Source organism: Scyliorhinus torazame, chromosome 14 (genome assembly GCF_047496885.1).
Source record: "Scyliorhinus torazame isolate Kashiwa2021f chromosome 14, sScyTor2.1, whole genome shotgun sequence".
NCBI lineage: Eukaryota > Metazoa > Chordata > Chondrichthyes > Carcharhiniformes > Scyliorhinidae > Scyliorhinus > Scyliorhinus torazame.
In genome coordinates this window covers 85077523-85098960 of record NC_092720.1, presented here as the reverse complement: position 1 = coordinate 85098960, position 21438 = coordinate 85077523, and positions in this window count along the sequence as shown.

Genomic DNA, 21438 nt, shown 5'->3' with positions numbered 1-21438 from the left:
CCTTTCAAACTCCATGTATGTTTGACCAAATTATTTCCTTAAATTTCTAAACCTTTGTCTGTAGGCTTCAGGCACTAGTTCATATGCACCTAAGATGGATTTTTTCACCTCCTCATACGTCTCAGATACCTCCTCTGGTAGTGATGCAAACACTTCACTAGCCCTACCTACCAGCTTTGTCTGAATCAATGATACCCACATGTCCTGTGGCCATTTCATTTGTTTAGCTCCCTTCTCAAATGAAATGAAAAAGGCTTCTAACTCCTTCTCGTCAAACCTTGGCAATGCTTGGACATATTTAAATAGATTCCCACCAAGCCTTTGACTATGGTGCTCTTTCTCACTATCCTCATCACTATCCACCAACTGTATGTTTCCCTTTACGTCTGCCAATTTTAACTGACTGTCATGTTTTATGGCCATTTTCTGAAGTTCAAACTATCTCTCTTTATCTTTTTCCCTGATCTGTATCTCCCTTTCTCTTTCTTTTTGTTCTGCTAGGACTACTCTTTCTGTTTTCCTTTCTTCGCTCTCTTTTTCCTCTCTCTATCTTTCTCTTTTGTTTTCCTCTCTCTATCTTTCTCTTTCGTTTTCCTCTCTCTCTCTTTCTCTTTCTCTTTCTTTTTCCTCTCTCTCTCTTTCATATTCAAGCTGCTTTAATTATTTCTCATGTTCCATTTGTTTAATTTGCAACTAAATTTTTGCCATTTCCAATGAGTCAAACTGTATCTCAGGCAACTTTAAATGCTGAGCCACCGCCATAATGACCTCTTGTTTTTGCATGTTGTCAGGTAATGTTAACTGCAATGTTTTTGCCAAATCTCACAGTCTGCTTTTAGTCTCTGTCCGTAAGGTACCGTGTGTGACCGTCTCCACCCCCAAAAACTTCAGAGCCTCTGAAAGAGGCATTGTTCACAACACACTCCCTACTTAAACTAAAATACCACACATTAAAAGCACCCACAATATGCTCACCCCTCACTGTCTGTAGGTTCACTAAGCCAATCCAATAGATAGACTTTTATCCCGGACGATGGCTGTGTGAAGCAACAGTGCTAACCACTGCGCTACCGTGCTACCCACCATGTGAGGTAGCTGGATTCCTGCCTGTATGCTCTGGCAGCAGGATAGTGGCATCTTCTGTGGTTCAACTGCCTTGTTCTGCCTGCTGGTCCTCCACCCCCTGTGATGTTTCAAGACCTGTGTATTGAGTCAGCTTCCACATGGGGTTATTCCCAGTTGCTCAGCTCAGTACAGAGAGGAACAAACATGACAAACTGGACAAGATGGCTTATTCAATCAAGCTTGTTACGTGTATACGGAGTGCAGACTAGATTTCTGCCAAGACTTGTTCTGCTGAACAAAGACATGAACACAGTACTTATACAATGTTCAAAAATAAATCACCCACCCCAATTGGACGAGATCCAATCCCTGAAGCTGCTACTTTTAAACTTACCCAATAGAATTGCAAGCAGTGTTTAAACTTCACCCAATAGAATCGCAAGCAGCGCATGATTGATCCTCATCCTGACAGCTGTGTACAATCCCAGCAGCTTGCACTGACTGTTTGTGAGAAGCAGAACAACAGAACCAGCACCCCAAATTGTTTCACAAAGACAAGGGGCGTCATTCTCCGACCCCCCGCCGGATCGGAGAATGGCCGTTGGCCGCCGTGAATCCCGCCCCCGCCGAAGTCTCCGGTACCGGAGATTGGGCGGGGCGGGAATCGGGCCGCGCCGGTTGGCGGGACCCCCCACTCAATTCTCCGGCACGGATGGGCCGAAGTCCCGCCCAGAAATTGCCTGTCCCGCCGGCGTAAATTGAACCTGGTATTTACCGGCGGGACCAGGTGGCGTGGGCGGGCTCCGGGGTCCTGGGGGGCCCACCGATCCGCGGGCGGGCCTGTGCCATGGGGGCACTCTTTCCCTTCCGCCTCCGCCACGCTCTCCATCATGGCGGAGGCGGAAGTGACTCTCCCCACTGCGCATGCGCGGGAAACTGGCAGCGGCCGCTGAAACTCCCGCGCATGCGCCGCATTTCCGCGCCAGCTGGCGGGGCAACAAACGCCATTTCCGCCAGCTGGCGGGGCGGAAATCCCTCCGGCGTCGGCCTAGCCCCTCAATGTTGGGGCTCAGCCCCCAAAGATGCGGAGCATTCCGCACCTTTGGGGCGGCGCGATGCCCGTCTGATTGGCGCCGATTTGGGCGCCAGTCGGCGGACATCGCGCCGTTGGGGGAGAATTTCGCCCAAGATGTCAGAAGTAATGTCCTTTTGGTCAAGTGAGCTATCCTCAATCCCATTTGATTACTTATTACTGCTGTGTCCTAAAAATACATGTTTAATGGTTAATAATGATTACTCAGTCCTATAATTCATCTCAATCCTCAATAAAATAACTTATGTAAAACTACTCTGGCATGCTGTCTATTCAGTTTTAAGAGGTATCATCGCTGAACCACCCCACCCCCCCTTCACCCTGTACCTACACTTACCCTCCCAAGGGTATCTCCCTTTGATGCTGCCTTTGGACTCCTGGCCTCCTCTACCCACTCTTCCTCCTCAGTGTAGATGCCCCCAGTGGAGCACCCAAAATGCAGATCGCACTGCCCCATGCACTGATGGCTGCAATGGGCAGAAATGCTCAAAAGGGTTGACAAAAGAAACGAGTCCTCAGAATAAGACTAACAAGGGGCAGCACGGTGGCGCATTAGGTTAGCCCTGCTGCCTCATGCCGCCGAGGTCCCAGGTTCGATCCTGCCTCTGGGTCACTGTCCGTGTGGAGTTTGCACAATCTTCCCATGTTTGCGTGGGTTTTGCCCCCACAACACAAAGATGTGCAGGCTAGATGGATTGGCCACGCTAAATTGCCCCTTAATTGGAAAAAAGTTATTGGGTACTCTAAATTTATATTAAAAAAGAATAAGACTAACAAAGCAATTGGTTTAGCACAGGGCTAAATCACTGTCTTTTAAAGCAGACCAAGGCAGGCCAGCAGCACAGTTCATTTCCCGTACCAGCCTCCCCGAACAGGTGCCGGAATGTGGCGACTAGGGACTTTTCACAGTAACTTTGTTTGAAGCCTACTTGTGACAATAAGCAATTTTCATTTCATTTCAATAACTTTGGAGAAAAAGGTCTGAAATCTCAAAGCTAAAGTAACGGCAAACTCTCACCTGAATTCTTAACAACTCTCACAGCCAATGCTCCAGCTGCATTTTATCCTGCCCTTGGAGGAGAAAGTGAAAAAAACATGCTTGTTACCTGCCAGTTTTGTCTGTGTGGCAACCTAAAAATCACATGGGCAAATTAAAATTCAAAGCTATTGCCTTTTTAATTCCCTTAACTGGCTGATTAATTGTCGGCAAGTGAGCTGTTGATTTTTATGTGTGCCTGCCGACAGAAATATTGCATGAGTGCACAATAACATTGGGAGGTGTACCTGATCTCTGCTCACGCAATTTTACATTCTCCCAGGCTGGCCGCACCTGAAAATAAAGCGCAAAACTCAGGCCCAGGCTGTTTGACCAGGAAGAATGTGCATGATATGTACACCTGTAAAGATTACAGCTGTGCTAATATGGATAAACTGTTAAATTTCAAGGGATGCATTAGGAATATTAGGTTTTGTAAGGAGTTATGCTTTAAACTATCAATTTGGTTCTAAAATAGAATGGAGTTGAGGGTCTATATGATTGTTGATTAGCATTTCTACCTGGACGCCAGGCTCATGTGATTCACATTGCCATGGAGATGAGTTATGAGAGAAAGAGTCCATATAAAACCATTGTTTGATCAGTATACAGGTTTTCCTAAAAATAGCACTCAAATTCACAGGTAGGGTCAGTCTGCATGATCCAAGAGGGAGAAAGCAGAAGTATTGAATCATAGAATCATAGAATTTACAATGCAGAAGGTCATTAGGTAGATCGAGTCTACACCGGCCCTTGGAAAGAGCACCCTACTTAAGCCCACGCCTCTATCTTTTCCCCATAAAGACAATTCAACATGGTCAATTCACCTAACATGCATATTTGGACTGTGGAAGTAAACCGGAGCATCGAGGCAACCCTTGCAGCTTTGAATTTTATGTTGCCCATGCAGACACGGGGAGAAAGTGCAAAATCCACACAGACAAACTAGACAAATCTACCAAGTTCATTTCAACACTAATGGCCTTGGTCTGTTTAATCCGAGCGCCTGTTCCCACCCAGATTTTATGTGGTAGATAAGAGGGATTTGCTGCCTCCAATTGCGGCATGGTGGCACAGTGGTTAGTACTACTGTCTCATAGTTCCAGGTTCCCAGGTTCAATTCCAGCCTCGGGTGACTGCCTGTGTGGAATTTGCCCTTCCTCCCTGTTTCTGCATAGGTTTCCTCCCACAGTCCAAAGATGTGTAGGTTAGGTGGATTGGCCATGCTAAATTGCCCCTCAGTGTCAAAAACGTTAGGTGGGGTTACTGGGTTACGGGGATAGGGTGGAGATGTGGGCTCAAGTAGGGTGCTCGTTTCAAGGGTCAGTGCATGCTCAATGGGCCAATAGGCCTCCTTCTGCACTGTAGGGATTCTATGATCTCTATAAACTTGAGGTCATCCAAAACTTTGCTGTTCATGTCTTAACTCACACTGAGTCTATGCTCACTGATGTATATTGGCTCTCAGTTAAGCAACACTTTGATTCAAAATTCCTACCCTTGTTTTCATATCCCTCTATGGCCTCACTTTTCTCTCCGTATGTCTGTAACCTCTTCCAGCGCAGCTAATTCTGGCATCTTGGGCATCCCCGTTTTTAATTGTTCCACTATTGGTGGTCATGCCATCAGTTGTCAAGGCCCCAAGTTCTGAAATTCCCTCCCTACAACCCCCCACCTCCCTACCTCACTTCTCTCCTTTAAGGTAGTCCGTAAACCTGTTTTGTCATCCAAGCTTTTGGTCATCTCACCTCATATATCCTTCTGTGGCTCAGTGCCATGTTTTGTTTTATAATTCTCCTGTGAAACACCTTGGGGGGATGTATTATACCAAAGGTGCTGTATGACTACACTACATTGTAGCTTATTTAAAATTATATTTGGAGTCAAGCATATATTGTGAAATTGCAAATCACATGGCAAAGTACAGCTGACAGTTTTCCTTTGCTTAGGGGCATGATCCCCCACTCCCTAATTACATTCTCCAGTGCTTTCAAATTGTATTTATTGAGATCAACCAAGGGTCCTGAATTTCCACGGATTTGCGGCAGTGGTGACATTGGGCTGAATTTTCCGAATGTTGGAAGCGTAGGCATGTCATGACCCTGAGGAAGGAGCAGTGCTCTGAAAGCTAGTGTTTCGAAACAAACCTGTTGGACTTTAATCTGGTGTTGTAAGATTTCTTACTGTGTTCACCCCAGTCCAACGCCGGCATCTCCACATCATGACCCTGATGGTTCATGCGTCTCACCGACCTGTGCGATTTTCCCAGAGTGGGCTAATTAACATCCTGCCTCTGGGATCCATTTCCAATTAGGGACAGCAGGCTGGGTGCACTGACAGGAAGGACAATTGGCATACCCGAGACTGTGGGCATTCAGCAGCCCCACTGGGAGAGAGGAGCGTAGGTAGGAAACATCTTGGCATTCCAAAATAGAAGCTCTCTTTGAAGGCTGCTACAATTTTTTTAAGTGACTGCGGCTCCAGATGCCAGATCTTCATTCTAGAGGAGGATCCATCACTCTGGCTCCGGAAGGAGATATTTAAAGGATTTGTCAAAGGCCTTTCAACCTATCAACAGGAAGCCACTTCTGGAAAGAAGGCAGGTTTCACACGTGGTGGGCAGGTCCACTCTTATGGTGGAAAAAGTCTTTCTCCATTGGAAGATGGCCTTTAATCAGACCCGAAAGTGTTGTGATTAGCTACCTACCTTGTTGGAGCGGGTTGCTGCCTTTCTTCCCCTGTTGCCTTTAGAAAGTTATCTTGGAGGCAGGAGTGTGTCAGGGAGCTGTCCTAACACAACACCCCCTATTAATATGTGCCTCCGCCTTCTGAGTTTTGCAAAGTTTAGCCTACTGCAGAGTTATGAAGATATAACGGGGACTTTTTTTTTCTGTGAATAAATGGGATTTTTGACACACCTCCACCTAAATTACAGCAGCACATATTCTGGAATATTCTGGGTCAAAATGTGTTACTTATCACCTATGTTATTAATCTTCCTGCATGCATCTGTATTCCACCTGTTATTCTCTGTTCTCTGGTTTACCATAAAATTTATTTAAAGTAAAGGTTAATGATTACTCACATATCAAGAATATGAATATGGCTAACGTCATGTTCATTCATGGTTCCTACACGTGATCGATTTTATCTTTTTAAATTACATTATATTCTATATTAGATTGTATTACATTGGAATTGCAGCCATTTGCTTCATCAGTGAGATCTGTTTCATTGGATGAGCCCAAGAAGGGCCTTTGTGTGTAAAATTACCTTCCTGGGAGTTAGATACTGTGGATATAATTTACCCAGTCAAATGTTAAATAGGGATGAATACTATACAGCTTGCTTTTTCAATGTAACAGACTCTGAGTTTGTGGCAAGTATTTTATTTTCCTCACTGCAGCAGCGAAACTGAAAACGTATTGATCTGCAAGCTGCAGAATACAACAGACACCTGGCCTAAATGTTGTGCTTACGTAGTTGTTGCAGCTCTTCCTGTCCTTGAGCTGTGTTCTAAAAGTGTCTGTGCGCACAAGATTTCTATTTGCACCATCCTGCGAAAAACAGCTCAGCATCAGTGCAGCGTACAACATAACTGTTCAAGGTTTCTACTTGTGAGTGCTATTTTGTCCATAGATTATTGCCGGGAGAACCTGGACAACAAAATGTGAAAAAAAACATCCTTAGCTTGCTTTCAGGCGTTCAGAGGGTTCGTCAAGAAGCTTGAAGTGCCTGCGTCAACCTTGGACATCTCAACATCAAGCATGTCTTTGAGCCGGAACCTTCACCTCCAGGTGTCTGTAACAGAGATCATTGATAACTTCACAGGATTTTCTGTCACTGGGTGATCTTGCAGACTTATGAGCACCTTTCTGAAACTTAATAAAAACATTTCTTCAGTGTCTAACGTTTCAGTCATCTTATTTGGGAATATGACAATAAGGAGCATGTTTCACCTTTCAGAAGTTGACAAGACACCATTTGAGGTTTTGTATGTTGTTCCAAATATGCTATTCACCTCCAAGTGTAGTTGCCCCTGTCACTGAGAATTACTGGATCTTCAGAAGTTTTCCAGAATCTCTGTGCACCCATTGCTAACTGATGTGGGAAATACAAGTTATTTGTACTCACTGCTCAGTGTTCTGCTTGGAGGCAGTCGGTTGCTGCAAGAGTTTCATAATGTAATGCTTTTCTCACTTCTAACATGCATGCACTACCCCACATATGTTGTGGAATAATGGAATTTACTATGCTTATGACCGTATTTAATAACGTAACAATTTTGATCCAATCATTCACACACTTTTAAAATTAAAACAAATTGCATTTACATTGCACCTTTAATGTTACAAATGTCCCAGGCACTTTGCAAATCAGAGTGGATATTGAACAGTAATGGAAATGCTCAACGATGTCATCAAAATCATGGTCACAGCGGTCATCTTTGAGCCGGGTTGAGGACTGAAGTAAAAGGTGGAGAGGGTTAGAGAGAGTTCCAGAGAATGGGTATGCACTATAGCATATTGCTTCAAACACTATCCTGTCCCACATACCAGGACACATACCCTGGTGACTGTAGCTTGTAAGTGCGAGAAAGTATCATGATACCGCATATATTAATAATTTTTTCCAGAAAGGACTTGGATGCCAATTATGTGAAAATGCATTGCTTATTACAGCAAAAGGGTTTTCCTAAAAAGGATCTCTGAAGATATCCGCATTCAGAATGAGGCTTTGGGGACAGTAGAATATTCTTAATATTCAGAAGAAGTATCTCTGAAACCCAAATAATGTGAATTCAATAATCATGCCGGGTTTTTCAGAGACCTTTTGCAATTGATGTTGGGAGCATTTCTTATTCCTAGAAATTCATGTAAAATCCCAGAACTCAGACATTTAGGAGTGAGTCAAGCAGCAGAGGACAATGAGGGAAGTCAGTCACTATCTGCATGTGAGGAGAGGGCAGAGAAATTCTGATTTGCGGCTGTTTCAGATGATTGCCTCTTGAAGTGGTCTCCTCTATTTATGTTATTCATTTGTTCAAATCTAATGAGCAATAGTAGTACTAATTGTGCCAAGTATCTCACAGAATACTTAATGTCCTGTATGTTTTGCCTCATTGCCATGCCTGGAGTTAACCCAGTCTATCTTTGAAGAAATTGGAGTAAATGGCCTGAAGTCAGCACCGGCTGAAGCAGATATGAAACCCGCCCAGGATTGCATTGTTAACGCAAAATTATGCTGGATGTTCAATTAACGGCTACCTGGCGCAAAACTTGCTCAGTGAAAGGCTGAGCACTGCCAGGAAGTCCGGGAAGAGGACAGGCACTCAGAAAAGGGACAGTACGGGCTGGTGATCCAATGAGTTCCTTCAGGGGGGCCAGCCGCTGCAGAGCATTCGAAGGGAGTTACTGACCTGCAACAGATAAATATCAGTGGAAAAACTAGGCCACGGGTCTCTAGGCAGCACAATCCGAGCTCAGTCCCAGACACATTAGTTAATTTTATTTGAGCCCTGATCTTCCATCCTTCCCTGGATGAAGGTTGTAGCTTAAACATATAGGCTGCCTTGCCAATTGGCCTGCAAGCCGTAAAGGGAGATGGGCAGTGTAAAATCCCAATTTACTGCTGTTTAATTAATTTAAGCTGGCTTCTTGATTGTTGATCAGCATGCTTCCGACTTGCACATGCGCCTGCCACCCGGATATCACGCAAGGACGGGACGACCTTGGGAAGTGTGCTCAATGTAGTCTCACATATATTTAGGCACTCTTAGATTGGGCACACACCTGCCCGAACAACAGAAAATTCTGGCCCAGTATTTAAGTACTGAAAATCATAAGGGATATCATTGTTGCACACCCATGTCCAGCTAACATGAAAAAGTAGATATAATGCAATGGGAGGTGACTTAAGAGCAATTGATACATGACTTGAGCAAGTATCTGCAATTGGCTCAAACTCCTAGTAGGAACAAGATGGAGCTGGCAGTGCTCAAAGCAGAAAGACCTGTCTAACTTTGCATGTACAAGTAATTTCTAACAGCATAATGAGGCGATTGATATTCTGGACCTTCCTTTAGATAGTTAAATCTGATTCAAAACGTGTGTTCTACATCGTTTGTGCCTTTTCTGAGTAGGTTATTGTAGTGTTCTTTGTGTCGCTAATACTCAGGATGGATTCATAGTGCACACAAAGACCACAAAAAGCTAAGTCGAATAAAAAAAGCTAAAATTTATTGCACTACTCATTATGCAGTTCGATCACCATTCCTAAAACAATTAATATAACTAAACTACAATCTACACTATATTAACACCTGTCTCATGGACAGTATCTTCAATTGTTCTCTACTCTGCTCCTATTTTCTCTAGCCTTCTCCCGCCCTCTCTCCACTCTCTCCCCAGAAGCTTGAGAGGCATTACTTTCTATAGGTCTGCCCCCGCTCGATCTAGAGGTCGGCTAGAGTATTACATTAACCCTTAATGTGCTAGACATTGTACATAATGTCACAGTTGTGGTATTATAATACCTATCAGCATTACAAGGGTTAATGTAGTATCACAAATAGCCACCAGAGGGAGCTGCAGATACAACTATATAAGGCAGTGATACAAAGAACAAAGAACCAAGATATTAGACTTTAGGGGGGGAGTGTATGCAGGAGACATCTAGTGAAGGTCATAAGAGCAGTTAGTGTGAGAAGGTTAGATTATAGTTTATTCCAGCAGTGAGATTAGCAGTAGATGAGTGTGGTTAGATGTTATTGATCAATTCTGTATTCTTAAGGACTAAGTGTTAAATCCCAGTTTAGTAGTGTAAATAAAATCATAGCTTTGTTTAAGTAAAAGCTATACTGTGGTCTTTGTGGAACACTACGCTGACCATCCTAAATAAGCCACACAAAGAACACCATAACAGTTATGATGGCTTTCAGAGTGGAGAGAATCTACAACAAACTATTTTTAAAGAAGTAAATGAATCCATTTTACAATGGCATGAACTGCATTGTGGATTGTATCTTTCCAACAATGGAAAATGTTGCTTGCAATCAAGTTAATTTTTAAATGCAAATTGGTGGTCAATCTGCCTTCAGGGAATATCCCTACCATTGTTAGTCGTGGATTGCTTCATCAATGAATTTCCCTGTATCATAAAGGGAGGAATGGGGCTGTTTTCTTCTTATTCTCCAGTCTTCATCTGCATTTGCTGCCCCTCCAATGATTATGCAGCCCATCCCAACCAAGAGTAGAGCCTGGACAGTAGAAGGTATTGGCTGTGCCACATAAGTTCCCGGTAATAATTTTGAAAAGAGCAAACCACACCACAATCAATAGGACTGTCATTGTCAAGTGCTTAACCATTAACCACTTGCAGTCACCAGTGACCACCAACCAATCTGGACAAGCCATATGAATGTATAATAAATATAGGACAGAAGCTGTGATAAATGGCTCATCCCTTTCACTCTGTAATGTCTTTACGCCAAGTAACAACAGTCAACAGCCTAATGGCATACTCACCACTGATTTGAAAGAGTACCTAGCCATTGTCTGGTCTTCACCACTCAGCAGTCACCACTGACTACTGGCCAGAAACTTGGACCAGCTGTATTAACAATTTGCTACAAGTAGAATGCAGAATCTGTTTTTTTCTGTGAAGATTGAACATCTCCGTAATGTTTCCAGACCATATTCAATGCTCATTCAAGACTGTAATGGAATACTCACAGTATTCATTTGAAACAGCAGTCAAGAAATACTATCCAGAAGATATTAGTTATTTTGATCATTGCCCTTGGTGGTCACCACAATACCCAATCCCTTCATCACTGGCAAATTGTAGATGCCATACCTACAATCTACAGGATGTTTAGAACTATTCAGTAAGTTTATTTTGCCAGCAACTCCCAGTCCTACATCCCAGAAACGCAAGAACAATAAGATCATGGAAGTATCGTCACATCCAAGATACTGATTTGGATATATGCCGCTATTCCTTCATTGTCACTGGTCAAATATATGAATTCTCTATCCAACTATTCCATTACCTTGGAAGCACTTTCAGCACAATGATTGCAGTGAGTCAAGGAGGAAATTCACCATAATCTTCTCAGAATAACTGTAACTTTACCAGTATCATTGACATCCCAAGGGCCAATTTTAAAATAAACTTGTGCGTAGCAAAATAAACTGTGAGAAAATTGGTCAGAGGCCCAATTTTTGAATCTGAGTCATCGACCTTCACTGTCGCTGGGTCAAAATCCTGGAATTCCCTCCCTAAAAAGCACTCTGAGTGTACCTGTACCACATGGACTGCAGTCGTTCAAGAAGGCAGCTCACCACTCCCTTTGCAAGGGCAATTAGGAGTGGGCAATACTTGCCGGCCCAGCTAACAGTCACCTACATCCTGTAAATGAATAAAAAAGAATATTCCACTTGCACAGCCACAGGAAATCAGCCCTTTCATGCCTTATCAATACTTGGGAGAGGGGCAAAAGCATTCAGCCCTGTGTGAATATGTTCACTCTCCGGTTAGAATTGAACTTAAGAACTGGAATTAATTTTATCCTTGTTACTTTTTGGAAAGAACTGTTCATTTTGGGTAATTCTTCTGAAATCGTCAGCGAGACAGGACAGTCAAAATGTAGCAATTTTAACATTGATCAGCAGGTGAAAATGATTTGATGGCAAATCATTGGATTCAATGGAAAACAAACTCAGGTGAGTTATAAAGCTGTCTGCTGCAATGCTATCACCCATTTCTGCCTGGCTAGCAAAGCTGAAATTGACCCTGCTTGTACAGTCTGCTATGAAATGTTCAACAATAACGTTTATTCAATCAGGTCATAACTGATACTTCAACTACTGTTTCAGTGGGTGCCATGGTGGCACAGTTGTTAGCACTGTGCCTCAGAGTGCCAGGGACACGGGTTCAATTCCAACCTCGGGTGACTGCCTGTGTGGAGTTTTCACTTTCTTCCCGTGTGTGCGTGGGTTTCCTCTGGGTGCTTCAGTTTCCTCCCACAGTCCAAAGATGTGCAGGTTAGGTGGGTGGATTGGCCATGCTAAATTGCCCCTTACTATTCAAAAGGTTAGGTGGAGTTATTGGGTTATGGGGATAGGATGGGGCCTAACCCGAGGTTGGGGGCTATTTCTGAGGGTCGGTGCAGACCCGATGGGCCAAATAGCCTCCTTCTGCTGTTGCCAATTTAATGGAATACTATCCCACGGGCGTCACCAATAATGTTGCTCTTTAGAGTTGCCAATATGATACTGAGGCTCTTTTTATGATATGATGTTATGTCTCAACAGTGTCGCTAATACTGTGGGTGTTTCTGTTTCTCTTACTGAACCACAAGGCTTTCCCATACATCGGTCAAATAACCACACAACCAGTTAGTCAGTTCAAGTTCAAAGATGGTTTATTTACACACAAGGGTTAATTCGACATGCAAGCACAATATACGACAAGTTAAACTACACCTATAAACTACAATAACCTATAATTAACTTCAGTAGACCGGCACTGTGCAAGTAGATAAGTCCTTTACCTTGATCTCACGTGGCTGGTTTGAAGAAGTGGCTCTGTCTCTGCTGGGCTCAGCTGTCAGGTAGCGATCGTTTGGTCTTGAACTTGGCTGTCTGGTCGTTATGCTGCAGTTGGGCGGGCACAGGACAGATTCAAAGGAGGCTGGCACAGGCCGGGTCCAAAAGAGGCAGAACACATGTCTGTGTCCCCTTCTATCCCTCTGGGATTTTGTGCTCTTTGGGGCGCTCCTTGATCTTGGACCCAATAGTTCGACAGGGCTCTGATCACTGCCTTTGATTTCGGCCCATAAAGGGGCGGGTGCCTTGGTGGCTGGGCGGGTCCTTAGTGGTCATTGACCTTGGCAATTGGGCTCTCTGAGTAAAGGGAGTGGCGCCGATCAGTCTGTGGCTGTACCGGTTTCTTGAGTACAGTCCTGTTGTTCTGGGGAACGGGCCATTAAAATGCAAACGAGCGGAGGTTGCGATCAGGTCTAGCTACCGACGTTTCAAATACACAGAAGCTCTGTATCTGTTTGAGTCCTGGGTTGGTCATAATTCCCATGGTCCTTTGCAGGTGGCCATCTCAGATGGCTACACTGCACTAGAGGGATTCTATGATTCTATTCTATATGTCTTGCTGCACATAGATACGGACTGCTTTTGTATCTGAGGAGTCACAAATGATACTGAACATTGTGCAATCATCTGCGAACATTCCACTTCTGACCTTATCATGAAAGGAAGGTGATTGGTGAAACAGCTAAAGGTGGTCAGATCTCGGGGACAACCTTGAAGGACTATTGCAGTGATATAATGGAACTGAGGTGATTGACCTTCAACATCTACAACCATTTGCTTTGTGCTAGGTATGACACCAGCCAATGGAGAGTTTTTCCTCTGATGCCCATTGACTCAAGCTTTGTGACGACTTCTTGATGCCATACTCGGTCAAATGCTGTCTTTTAAAAAATTATTTTACAGTACCCATTTCTTTTTTTCCAATTAGTGGGCAATTTAGCATGACAAATTCACCTACCCTACACATCTTTATGCGTTGTGGGGTTGAGATCCACGTGGACATGGGGAGAATGTGCAAACTCCACAGAGACAGTGACCCGGGGCCAGGATCGAACCGGGTCCTTGAAGACGTGAACATGTTATCTTCATGTCAAGGGCAGTCACTCTTGTGGTGTTCTTTGAATTGCTAAATTCAGGATGGTTGGCGTATTGTTCACAAAGACCACAAAATAGCTTGAACTTGAACAAAGTTAGAAATTTATTAACATTACTAATTTAGATTCGACATGTACTCCTAAAGAATACACAGTTGATTATTAACAAAAAAACTACACTCATCTCCAACTAACCTGTATGTTGTTAGAAACTATCATCTGCTCTTACTCACACTGGTTGGGATTCTCTGATCCTGAGTCTAAGTGTTGACGCTGTCGTAAACGCCGTCGCGTTTCTCGACGGCATCGACATGGCCTCAGGAGCAGCAATTCTAACCCCTACAGGGGACCAGCATGGCACTGAAGTGACCCACGCCGCTCCAGCTGCCGATCCCCGGCATCAGATGGGCGCCGCGGGTCTGCGCAGTGGGACCGGCGCGGAACAAAAGAGGCACCCAGCCCGAGAGGCCGGCCCGCCAATCGGTAGGCCCCGATCGTGGGCCAGGCCACAGCGGAGGCCCACTCCAGGGTTGGACCCGCACCCCCCTCCCCCCCACCAGGCCGCCCCCAGATGCATCCTTTTTTAGCATGGCCACTCGGCCCATCCCAGGCCGAGAATCGCTGGGGGGGGGGGGGGGGGGGGGGGGCCCGTGGAGCGGCCCCCGACAAGCGCATGCCGAACGCCCCAGCGCCAAAGGCGCTGATTTTCCGCGCTCTGGAGAATCGGCAGACCGGCATTGGGGCGGTGTGGCACGATTCGCGCCGGTCCCGGCGATTCTCTGGCTGGGCCCAGGGTGAGAGAATCCCGCTCCCTGGGGGCGATTCTCCGATATGGAGGCCAAGTGTTCGCGCCGTCGTGAACGCCGTTGCCTTTCACGACGGCGCGAACAGGGCCCGGGCATGACCCATTCTGGCCCCCATAGCACGGCGCTGGAGCGGTTCACGCCACTCCAGCGTCCTTACGCGGTGCCAAATGAGTGCCGCGCCAACCCACACATGTGCAGTTGGGGCAGCCCAATCCTGCGCATGCGCAGTTGGGCTGCGCCATCCTGTGCATGCGTGGGGAACATCTTACGCACACCGGCCCCTCACGAACATGGGGCTGGTGTTCTGGGGCCGCGCACAAAAGGAGGTAGGCCCGGGAGGGGGGGATGCCGGCCCGTCGATTGTGGGCCCCGATCGCGGGCCATACCCCATCGAAGGCCACCCCGGTGAAGGAGCCCCCCTCCCTCCCCCACAGGCTGCCCTACCAGCGCTCCTGCAGAGTTCCCGCCGGCAGCGACCAGGGATGGACAGCACCGGTGGGAACATGTCGTATCGTAGCGGCTGCTTGGTCCATCAGGCCGGAGAATCGGCGCTCGCCGGTTCTCCGAGTGGCCCGGTGCGAATCGCGCGCCGCTGGTTTCCGGGGGGTGGGAGAATCGCATGCGGGGGTCGGGACGGCGTGGCGCGATTCGTGCGGCGCCCCGGCAATACTCCCACCCGGCATGGGGGGGGTGGGGGGGAAGAATAGCGCCCCTATCTTTACTTCTGTCTGTCTCTAGCTAACGCCTGCACTACTTTCTCTTCTACAAGGCTTAGCATCAGTGTCTTATATGCCTGTAATTGTAGCTCCCTCTAGTGGCTTTTCAAGACATTTGCAGTTCTTACATTTATGATAATACCACAACTCTTACCTCACCTCTGGAGTTCAGCTCTTTTGTCCATGTTTTGTCCAAGGCGATGATGAACTCAGGAACTGAGTGGTCTTGTAGGAATCCAAACTGAGCATCAGTGAGCAGGTAATTTCTGAGTGAGTGCCGTTTGATAGTACTGCCGACGCAACCTTCCATTATTTCACTTTCATACGTAATGGATATCTTTTATATGTTTCCAGTCGCACCCTGTAAGGAAGCAGAGTGAAAAAAGAATGGGGGATGATGTAACATTCACATGGGGTAATGTGCGGCTGCCTGAAGGGAGCCGCACATTACCCCATGTGAAAGGGAGCAGTTGTTCTTGTAGGAGGGTACAGATGTTTGCAACTGTATGATGTGGCAACATCAGCATGCAGAGCCTGCTTCTCAGAGGTGTGAAAGAAGCTGATCCTCCTGTGATCTCTGCCTCTCTTTTGTACTCCTCTCTCCCATGAGCCTCTCTCGTGTTCAGCTTTCTCTGTTCTGCACCCCTGCTATATCCAGCGGAATATGTTGTTGCTACTCTAATTTCCTCCATTAAAAACATCCAAGGTGCCTACCATCTTACTGGTCTCTGAAAGCCTCTGAGGTTCTCTAATACATGTATGATGACAAGAACTCCTGACTAAATGTTTGCTAGAGAGGACTGACAGAGCAATTGTAAGAACTGAGTGTTTACTGAGTTCAGGCAAGCTGAATGTGATAGTTCCCCATGAAGTGCAACTGAAACTCGGCTCCTTTTAGGAAACCTTTGCTGGTGGCATTAGATCTAAAAGAAAGTTAAATTCCTGTGAAAAAGCCTTAATTTGCTTTCAATTATTACCTTAAATGATGTCCCACTTGTGCTAATGATAGTACCGACTCTGGGAGACATATCGCTCATTTGCAGTCGAAAAAGCCTCCGTGAACCCCAGAGATAGACACATTGGAACTGGGCCGCAGTCATGAGTTTGGTTCCATGTGGAACTTAAATACCCCAACCACTCCCAACACATCTATTATTGGCTGTTAAAATCCACTCTGCTCTTCACTCTTTGCTGCACAATTTGGATTGTTGGTTTGAAAAGTAAATACAGTTCATCATAATTTTGTATCTTCTGAGAAGGAACAGTTAACGCTTTAATGAGAGTAAATATCTGGGGCGAGATTCTCCGACCCCCTGCCGGGTCGGAGAATCGCCGGGGGCTGGCGTGAATCCCGCCCCTGCCGGTTGCCGAATTCTCCGGCACCGGAGATTTGGCGGGGGCGGGAATCGCGCTGCGCCGGTTGCCCCCCCCCGCGATTCTCCGGCCCGGATGGGCCGAAGTCCCGTTGCTAGGATGCTTGTCCCGCCGGCGTGGATTAAACCTACCTTACCAGCGGGACAAGACATCACGGGCGGGCTCCGGGGTCCTGGGGGCACTCTTTTCCTTCCGCCTTCACCACGGTCTCCACCATGGCAGAGGCAGAAGAGACTCCCTCCACAGCGCATGGGTGGGGATGCCGTGAGCAGCCGCTAACGCTCCCACGCATGCGCCACCCGGCAATGTCATTTCCGCGCCAGCTGGCGGGGCACTTCCGCCAGCTGGCGGGGCGGAAATAAGTCCGGCGCAGGCCTAGCCCCTCAAGGTTAGGGCTCGGCCCCCCAAGATGCGGAGGATTCCGCACCTTTGGGGCGGCGTGATGCCCGACTGATTTGCGCCGTTTTTGGCGTCGGTCAGCGGACAACGCGCCGATACCGGAGAATTTCGCCCACAGTGTGGTGCTTCTGTGCTACTGTTTGCTCGATTTCCTTGTCTCATGAGCTGTACTTGCCTTGGCCTGCTTGGCACAATGGCGGCTGCTGACATACTAGCGTGGCACGGTAGTACAGTGGTTAGCATTATTGCTTCACAGCGTCAGGGTCTCAGGTTTGATTCCCTCTTGGGTCACTGCCTGTGCGGAGTCTGCACGACCTCTCCGTGTCTGCGTGGGTTTCCTCTGGATTCTCCAGTTTCCTTCCACATGTCCCGAAAGACGTACTGTTAGGTGAATTGGACATTCTGAATTCTCCCTCTGTGTACCTGAACAGACGTTGAAGCGTGGCAACTAGGGGATTTTCACAGTAGCTTAATTACAGTGTTAATGTAAGCCTACTTGTGACAGCAATAAAGATTATTATTATTATTAATTCTGCGGTACCTCCAGCCTACCCATCCTGTGTCTGAAGATGAGAGAGATCAGTTGAGGGCATGTCGGGTTGCCAACTTTGATTAAGCGTATTCCTGGAGGGTTTCTAATATGACTGGCCCCCATGCTCCAGCTATTAGTCGACCAACACATCAGTCCATGTAAGGACTCCCTTCTGACGCTAATTGGAAAGCAAAAAGACTTATTATCCAGTTGGATAATGCTTGTCTGTCAATCATGCAGCCTTTTTACCCCGTTTTTCAATATTTCTACATCCATGTTCAGAAATGTTCAAAGAAAATTTAAGAAAAAACAATCTTTTTTTTCATGTCTCTTTGATTTTTCTCTCGGACTGTACACAGCAGTGTCCCCGAAATTGATCTTCACTTCCTGGAGACTTCTATCCAGTCTTGAAGGAGGCAACCCTATTGTTACAAGAGGTAATTCAAATACAGCTGAATCAATTCACTAAAATACTGCAACCAGTATGCTGCTCAAGTCCTATGGTCGCTACGAGTTATACAGATACTCGGCATGTAAAAGTGTAGATCAGTCCATGGGGAGTAAGAGTTGATTAACCTGAATAGCCTGTGATGCTGAATCAAAGAAAAATATCCACCATTTAATTTTATAGATTCCACAATTAACACATTACAGTTCTCCAGGATTTAATTATACCAGAGAAATATTTGAAGTGGCAATTAACTTTCTCAATCGAAAGGCATCAATGTTTATTGGTTAACATTAAAAACAATTCATCCTTATTTCTGTTAAAAGTAAAATTTCACGGACAGATTAAAGACTTGAGAGGTTTTGGGGCTTTGCTTGGCTTTTCAACATAATAAATTTGCCACAGAAGTCAATTAAAATGGTCATGGTTTTGAGATATTTAGAGTGTGATACCAAGCATGTTAAATTAGCAGCTGACCTCTGTAGGGATGTGAAGGACAAACACTGCTTTCTATCATGGATCTATCAAGGAAGAGTTTCTATTTTAAAATGGATTTACTTAAAAGACGGTGTGCGTGTGTGTTATCATCTGCTTTGGTGCAAAACCATACAAAGCCCCAGGTTTCTTTCCCTGACAGCTGATATGAAACAAAGCCTTCATGTATAGATCAATGGTTTACATATCAAAAACTATTTTACAGTATCTATCAGTCACAAAGGTTTATTATATTGATATGCTCAGTGTTTTTTGTTTTATTCAGTCGCTTCTAACTCAGTGCGAAACCTTGTGGACTCATTAAATTGTTAACTTTAAACAAAAGGGACCTGATGTTCCCTCGGAGGCGTGTTGGGAGTGGGGTGGGTTCAGGAGTCGGCTAACGTCAAACCCAGAAGAAAGTGTCTGCCTGGGGTTTTTAACGCAGCCATCTTGTTATCGTTTTACTTCTGTGACTGGTGTCAATTGCGTGGCAGTGGACATGGTGCGGACCTGAATTAACTGAACTCGACTCCCGCGTTTAGTGGGCCCCTCTTTAATTACACCACACTTAATGTGCTTTTGGGATCTGTGAGAATCAAGCGAAAGATATTCTTCCCAATTGGAGGAAGTAACCTGCTGCAGATACAAGGAAGGCTGGAGATAGATCAACAGCAGGACCATTGCTCCATCACGGCACTTCTTACACAGATTTTTCCTGAAAGTACAACTAGCCTTCTCTTTCTATGTACTTCATCCCATCCCTTTCTATCCATCCACCTCTGGCACGCACCCTGCATCCTAATGCATGCCTCTTCCTAATGGTCACCCTCACAGAATGCACTCCATTCATTGGGTGAAAGCATGTTATTACATTCACTCATAGATCTCCGGCTGGATTCTCCATCCCTGAGACTAAATGTTAATGCCAGGGCAGGATTCGTCGAGTTCCACAACAGCAAAACTTGGACTGAGTCAGCGACTGTTAAGAAGCTAGCACCGGCGCCACATGGATCACAATCAATTCCAATGAGAAACAGTGTCAGATTCGCCGGGTAATCGGTTGACTCTCAGGAATTTGACAAACTGCAGCCACGTATACACACTCCAGACACATGACATCCCAGCCAACAAGATGGCAACCAAACGCATGGCACCGCGGTTCACTGACGGCGAGCTGCAGACCCTCCTGGACGTGGTGGAGGCAGGCAACGCTGCACCCCAGCCTGGGATGGAGGCTGCCAGCCGCCACCGTTCACCGTGCCTGGGCACAGGTGGTAGAGGCAGTCAGCGCCACGAGAAACACCATCTGCACCGGCCTGCAGTGCCGTAAAATCTGCAATGCCTCCTCAGGACAGTCAAGGTGAGTATGCAGCAATTATTCCCTAGCACCTGTGGTGATATGCATCACTGTAAATACACAAGGGGTTAATGTAGGTACACTGCAACTAGGTAAACACTAGAGGGAGCACCAGAGACATGACACATAGACATTCAACCAATAGGTCAGTAAGATAGGACACGACCAATGGGCAGTCATGACACCCAGAGGTGACACTACCACAAGGGGGCAACCCATATAAAAGGACAAGGTACACATGCTCTTTCTCTTTCCATAGGTGACACTCAGAGAGACAGGGGCAGATCAGAGCATCACACCCACCGCATGGATTAGAGCAGACTGGTTAGTTAGATTGAGTTACTATAGCAAGATCAGCAGGAGAGTCGAACTCAATAGGAGAATTGTTAACTGTTCAATAAATGTGTTAAACCTATCTCCAAGTCTGAACCTTCCTTTGTCAGAGTATACATCAAGAAAGCAGCTTATGCTACATGAAGAAGCATAACACAACATGGTACTAGTAGTGCCCTGTTGAATCTCTACAGTTAAACTTAACATATCCGTGACAACCAGCAACAGCACCCAGGCAAGATGTTTGAGATTCCGGTTCCACAGCAGCTCAGGTACCACGACAATCTCAGTGCAAACTGGCGTGCATTCAGCAGAGATTTGAGACCTACCTGGTAGCGTCCGACCTAGATGGCGTGGTGGATACAGAGAAAATAAAGCTTCTGCTCACCATTGAGGGTGCAAATGCAACAGAAATCTTCAAGACCTTCAAGTACACCAAAGGACAAAACAAGAGAGACTTCCAGACAGTCCTGGACAAATTTCAAACATACTGCAAGGAAAACGCCAGAGACAGCAGTACAAGCCCACAGAGAGCGGCCTGACGCCAAGAGTCAGAGAACGGTACAAGCCCACGGAGAGCGGCCTGACTCCAAGAGTCAGAGAGCGGTACAAACCCACAGAGAGTGGCCTGATGCCAAGAGACAGGGAGAGGTCCAAGCCCACAGAGCGCGGTCTGACGCCACACCAGTGGTCCACGCACCACAAACAGTGCTCCATGCACCACGAAGAATCCCTAACTCCACACAGAGAGTGGTCTATGCACCACAAAGAGTCCCCGGCTCCACACAGAAAGCTATGACGGTCTACCACGCTCAAGTGAACGCAAGAAGACTATGACAGTCTACCACGCTCAAGTGCACAGCAAGAAGACTCTGACAGTCTACCACGCTCGCGTGAACAACAAAGCGACTATGACAGTCCACCCAGATTATTTGAACCACCAGAAGAAGCCTCTGACAGTCTACCCAGCTCATCTAACCGACAAGAAGACACTGAAGGTCTTCCCACTGCATGTGAGACAAGTGATGAAGGCTTCGCAATTCCCATACAGGATGTGCAACATGACACCGAGACTGACAGTTCTCAGCTAGTATGTA